This window comes from Aythya fuligula, chromosome 8, assembly GCF_009819795.1.
Source record: "Aythya fuligula isolate bAytFul2 chromosome 8, bAytFul2.pri, whole genome shotgun sequence".
Lineage (NCBI taxonomy): Eukaryota > Metazoa > Chordata > Aves > Anseriformes > Anatidae > Aythya > Aythya fuligula.
Window position 1 is genome coordinate 26,594,874 of NC_045566.1, and position 6,383 is coordinate 26,601,256.

Sequence of the window (6,383 nt, forward strand, 5' to 3'; positions counted from 1 at the left end):
TCAGCAGGGAAAGCTTTGTTTCGCCAACCCATTCCGGAAGACTAGAACATAAAGCCAGCTTTGAGCAGCCTCTCCCAGCAGGTCAGCTTCCTCTTCACAGAGCGTTGCATGAGCTGAGCCCTCTGTGCAGCGTGTGCCCACGGCCCAGCATTTGTTCTCATGGACAGAGAAGGAACTTGTAAGATTACAGGGACTGTGTGATGCTGAGCACCTGAAATCTTCAGAAAGTTCTTCAAAATAACTGCTGCCTCTCAGCCAGGAAGAGTACTTTGAAGTTTAGTTAAGTACAATACATACCCCATGAATGCAAACATGTTGTGATGCGCACAGCTAAGCATACCAAAATATCACTAACTGTCCTGTGGCGTGATTTTAGAAAAAAAAAAAAAAAACAGAGTAAAAAAAATCAGACTGCAGTGAGTGGAAGAAAAGTGATTTTACTTCCTCTGTCTTAAAATACCCTGAGCATAGAAAGCATTTTTATACAGAGCATTACGGTACTTAAAAAAAATTAGTTCTGGCCCCATTATCAGTTTCTATTCATAGTGAAGATATCCCTAAGACACCCAGATGTTTAGTAACTACTGTGAAGGCATCTTTTAGAGAATACCCTAAGTATTAGGTCTTGACATAGGAATTCCCTTCTCAGAAGTATTTCTGTGGCATGCTCTAAAATAATTCTGGATGTCTTTTTAATAGTCTCCAACAGCCTAAAGGTCTCACATTATAGCAGTTCCTTAAGTATCATGTTCATTAGCTCTCAAATGAAACAGAAGGCCTTCAACATCTACAAAGAAGGCATTTGTACTGTTTATTAAACAGTAATTAATACTAGAACAATACTTCTTTCCAAAACACATAACACCAGAGCTCTTAAAAAGAAGTTTCAGATTAATAATTTTATCATGATTAGCTTGAAAGTTACAGACAATAAGCATATAAAGAACTATTAAGAAGTAAATATTGAGATATAAAAGAATTAGAAAAAAGAGCTAGGTACCAGACAGACAACCTGCTGAAAATTTGACAAATACAATTGGCACAGCTATTAAATAATACCTTAAGAAAAAAGCCCAAACATACTTAACCTTCCTGAACACGCTTAACTTTAGCTGAAAGATATGAGAAACAGATAAACAACCAAAGACCCTCTCAAGATAACATTAGCAGCCCCCAACACAAAGAACACCCCCCCATATATCCAAAACCCCCCTATATATCCAAAACCATGGGGGAGCTGTGAGGGTTTATATGCTCAGTCAGGGCCCCAAGCACACCAGTGAGCTGTTCCAGCCCTGACCAGCCACACCTGGAGCCTCACCCACACCCTGCCCAGGAACCTGCTCAGCTCCAGGGCAAGTTTTTGTGTAGGCTGTGGTATTGTTTGGTCTGCTTTAGTTCCATTCTATTTTTTTTTCCTCTATTTGTTTTCTATAGGCTTTTCTCGGCTATTATTTGGCTTGATCTTAGATTTGTCTTGTCATTGTAGATCCCTTCCACAATTACTAGATGGTGGATGATCACCACTATTTGACCTGGCCTTGCATTGTGTTCCTGATATGGCTTCAGATGTGTCTTGTTGGATGCTAATTGCTGTGGATGTGGATGCCTGTTCTCCTTCCTCAGCTATTGTAGGGTGGGCTCTAGCCTTGTGAGGTATGTTATTGAACCCTTGTCCCTATTTTCTCTAAGGGAAGAGCTTCCTTGAGGAAGAGTTTTCCTGCTGTGACTCTTCATCCTTAGATGATTGCTACTAAAATGAAAAGGGTGTTGCTCAGGTACTTGAGGTTTTGATTTAAATACAATCCTTGTTTTCTAATGCCCCTTGTTACACCAAAAAAAAAAGTTATATGTATAGTCTGAAAGTAGTAGCTTTGAGTCTTTTATATCAAATATAACCTTTTTGATCAAAGTCAAAGGTGTCAGATGCATGGGTTTCTAAATGTATTTAGGATCTTTAATCAAAATATTCTCAAAATAGCAGAGGACTTCTTTGAAGAAGGATAAACACTATGAGTAATGTGAGAATCCTGCCTTGTCATTGGTATAAAGCTTCTGCAAACTTAAAGCACTGAATTTTATTTTGGGAGAGCTTCATACATTTTTAAACAAACTGGATGTTTCTCAAGCAGGTATAAAACTCAGTTTCAAGGGAAAAACACTTTTTGAAATACCATAGTTATATCAAGATAAAATAAATAATTCCAAAGTTGCCTATTATCTTACAAATAGAAGTTTTCACTTGCAAAAGGTCAGGAATTAAGTGTTTCTTCATGCACAAGTGATTTTGTGGGCAGGCTAAGTCAATATCCTTGGGCTTTTAAAATCCTCTGAAGCATCATTGTATATATCATCATTGGAGATAGAGTAGTAATGTGACCTGTGTTCATCTGCTCACCTACCTGCCTTCTATAGCATTGCTTCTCTGCTGGGTGCTGCTGTTCCTGACTTGCATCACTTTATCCTGAGAAGAGTATTATTACAAAAATTTAAACATGTTCTTGCTTTGGCTTCAGGGGACTTAACGGCATTGATCCAATGCAATGTCTGGGCTACCACCTGTACCCAGACTAGTGCTTCCAATGGCAAGCACTTCTAAGTATTTTATCTTGGCCATGGGGTAGATTAATTTATATGTCTAAAACTAAATTAAAAAGTGGGTTCAGTGGGAGCTACATGTAATGTGGGTAAGCAAACTCTAATCATGGTACTTTTCACAGAGATTTAAGAAACGCATGCAAAGTCTCAGTTCTCCAAATATGTTTGAACATATTTAGTATTAACCTACATAAGTAGTTCCTCTAATTTATCCACTGAATGATCACTGCCTTAATGTTGTATGCCTGTTTAAAGCTGTGTGGTAAACGAAACTCAGGTAACAGCCCCAGTCCTATAAGGTGTTCTGTGTCCTTCAAAATCTTGATGTGTAACAAGAAAACTTGTGCCTTCCAAGTCAAAACACAGCTAAAGCATCTCTAGCTTAACTTCCACTGACAGATAACATTTTGACTTACAGATGCTTCTGTATTACAGTTTAAAAAAAAAAGTGAAAAATAATAATAGAACTTGAATTTACCATTGCATGTTTTCAGAAGGTAGTAAGATTGCAAAATGTTCACTTTGATGAAATAATCTGTTGATGATTTAAAGCTGAGCTAATTAAATCTATGTAATAAAGTATTTATTTTATCCAAAAATAACAACAGAAAACCTGAACGTTGACTTTTCCTTTTAAATATGTATTGCCTTAGTGTTTTCTAATTGTATTTTATATATCCTGATAATAATTATTTCAGGTGCAATAAAATTGCTGGAGGTACTCACATTTCTCAGTTGTAGCAGAGATGGATATGATCTCATTAATAATTACTCTACTCCCTAGAGTTAAGCCAGAAATGATTTTTGGCTCATGAAGTAGTCTATTTTAATAATTTTAAGGGCATTATGAAGTGTTTCTCTTTCACAGAAAGAGCTATATCTAGAGTAGGTATTGAATCATGCAATTCAGCTGAACTATCTTTTATCTTCCAGTCTATTAATAAAATATATTGTCTGTATCTAGCCTCTTAGGGTCTGTGATATTTATAGCACTTCCTCTAAGTGGGTAGTATTGATGTAATTTAAAATGGATTGATATACTAATTAAAAGCTCTTGTTTTAGTAAAAATGTATATGTTTTTCATGTTCTGATACTATTCACTGTTCATATAAGTAGTCATATAATAGAATACAAATGTTACAAAATTATATTGGCATCTTGTTTTAGGTGCATATCCTCAGCAAACATCTCCTGATTCACAGATGTCCTCTGTGGCTACGCAGTTCCTTCAAGCATGGTAAAAATTGCCAGACTTTTTTAATAAGGCCTCAATAAATAATGAAGTCTCCAAATCTGTCATGCAAGACCATCTGCAGAAGAACTAATGATTTTGGTATTGCTATCTTCATAATGTGGAAGACTTATTTACTGGTTACTAGAGATGTAAATGAAGTGGAGTTGTGGAACTGTATTTGTAGTCGCTGTCTTGAACATCCCTGCAGCAGGGTACTTCAGCCTGACAAGTGTCTGTATCTTTTAACAAGGGTAATGTCTTCCTCACAGACACATAGCTAACAGTTTATCTATTGCCACATGCAAAATTTGAGACCTTTACCTGCTTTTCTTATTGGTATCAGCTATTCATACTACAGTCAAAGCACTTAAACTTTTGGCACAGATACAGGCTTACTCCATTTTCAGGTAGATCAGTGTGAGTCTGGAGTCAGTCCATGAAATAAATTTAATTTTTGATTCACATCTTAGATAAACAGTTGGGCCAATAAAATACAACCTGTTCTTTCAACCATCTTCCCTGTGTGCAAGTCAAAGCAGAACCTGTTGGCAAATATGAATTCCTGAAGCATCAAGCTTTATCTGTTCTGTGGCCTGTTTTCCCACACAACTGCTGATGGCATAATGCACAATATAGTCCTTATACCTATGTATGATCCATTTATGAAAGTCAAATCTGTCAAAACTAGCTCTTCTTGCTTCAGGTATACCTTTTAATTTTGGACCACTGACACTAACATTTCACAAGTGCAAATAACAGCTACCAAGTCCTTTTTAAAACAAAGTATCACAATGAGGTTCTCTGTCTTGATTTTTAATTCAAGTAAGAAGTGGCAAAAATCATTCCCTATCAGGCATTACTTTTAATTCACGCTTCAAGTAAATTAGAGCAAGTTCTCAAGCTACAAACTCGTATTTCCACTAAAATAATATTTTTATATTAATAGATAAATATTTGTGTATGTGTACATATACATCTCTATGGCACTGAAATTCGGGAAATTCAACAAAGATAAATGTGAAGTACTGCATGTGGGAAGGAATAACCTCCTGCAGTGATACAGGTGGGGGAGTGACCTGCTGAGAAAGACATGGGGTCTTGGCACAGAGCAAGCTGGAGCATGCCAGCAGTGTGCCCTGGCAGTAAACAAAGCCAGCAGCGTCCCAGGCCCTATTAACAGAAGGGAAGAAATGGTCCCTCTCTACTTAGCACAAATTACACTGCATTTAGATCGTCTGGGTTGGTTTGGGGCTCTCCAGTACCTAAAAGAACAAACTGGAGAGTTCTGCAGGGGGTCACTAGGATGTTTAGAGGCTGGAGCATTTTCTGTGAGGGGAGGCTGAAGAACATGGGCTGTTTCAGCTGGTACAAGAGATGTGTTTTCTGTGGGCCTAGATGGAGGCCTCTGTCCTACCAGCACCTACACAGATGTTAGAGAAGATACTATGATCCTGGCAGTGGGGTATGGTGGGGGGATGAGACACCAGGCACAAAATGAAACAAAAGCTTATACTGGGTTAAAGGGAGAAGTGTCTTCCCCACGAGGACAGTGAGGTGGTAGGGTAGGCTGCCTGAGATTGTGCAGTCTCAGTCCGTAGAGGCTTTTAAGACTGGTTCAAGTCCTCAGCAACCTGGGCCACCTACATGGCTGAGCTTGCTTTGAGCAGGAGGCCGGAGTAGGTACCCCCTGAGGTCTCTTCCTGCCTAATTTTGTTGATTCAATAAACCTATAATGCAATCATAGCCTTTAAAAATGCAAGGTTACTTATTCAATAGTGTCTAACCCGGTAAGTAGTCTGTGGTCAGACAGTATTCCAGGTTAGCTCTATTGATTACTTTCTGAGCAAGGCCGATGCCTTCACTAAGGCTGAACCACTCTCCCCTGCCATATGCTGCCTGCCTATTGTGCCATGAGGATGAGACTGGGTTCGGGTGCTTTGTTGTTCCCTGCAGCTCTCTGTGGGCAATGGGCTGTCAGATGAACAGCCTTCTTGCTGACAATTTTCCATCCACTTGTTCTCATATCCACTGTGCCCTTGAGGTAGCTCCTTTTGCATTCTGACGTTCGTGCTGCTGATTTATGTATGGAGCAACAGCTTCCTCTCCTCTAGACTTTGTTCCAGAGGGCTGAACGAGCCCAGCTCTGTCAAAAGCTTGTGTTGGGTCTCTGGATTATCCTACTGACTGTTCATCTGGCTCCGGTGCTGACCTGACTTTAGCTGTGTCGGGGACTGCGATGACCCCCAGTACCCGAATTAGATCTCAGAGTGTCTTGTGCAACATCGTTGGGATTTCCACGCTGGGGTGGGAACTACTTAACTTGACACAACCCCGAAAGCGCACATCGCCTCAGCCAAATCGCAGCAGCGCGATGGAGCACGGCCAAACCCCTCTGTAAGGAAAAAACACCTTCCCTGCTGGTAAGAAACCCACAGGCACGTCTTGAGAGCAGCCACCCCCCTCCTCCGGGGCCAGCCGGGGGGGGAGCGGCCATTTCGTGGCGCCTCCCGCTGCGGGCGTGGCGCTGCTGCCCGGCCCGGCCCTTTCTCC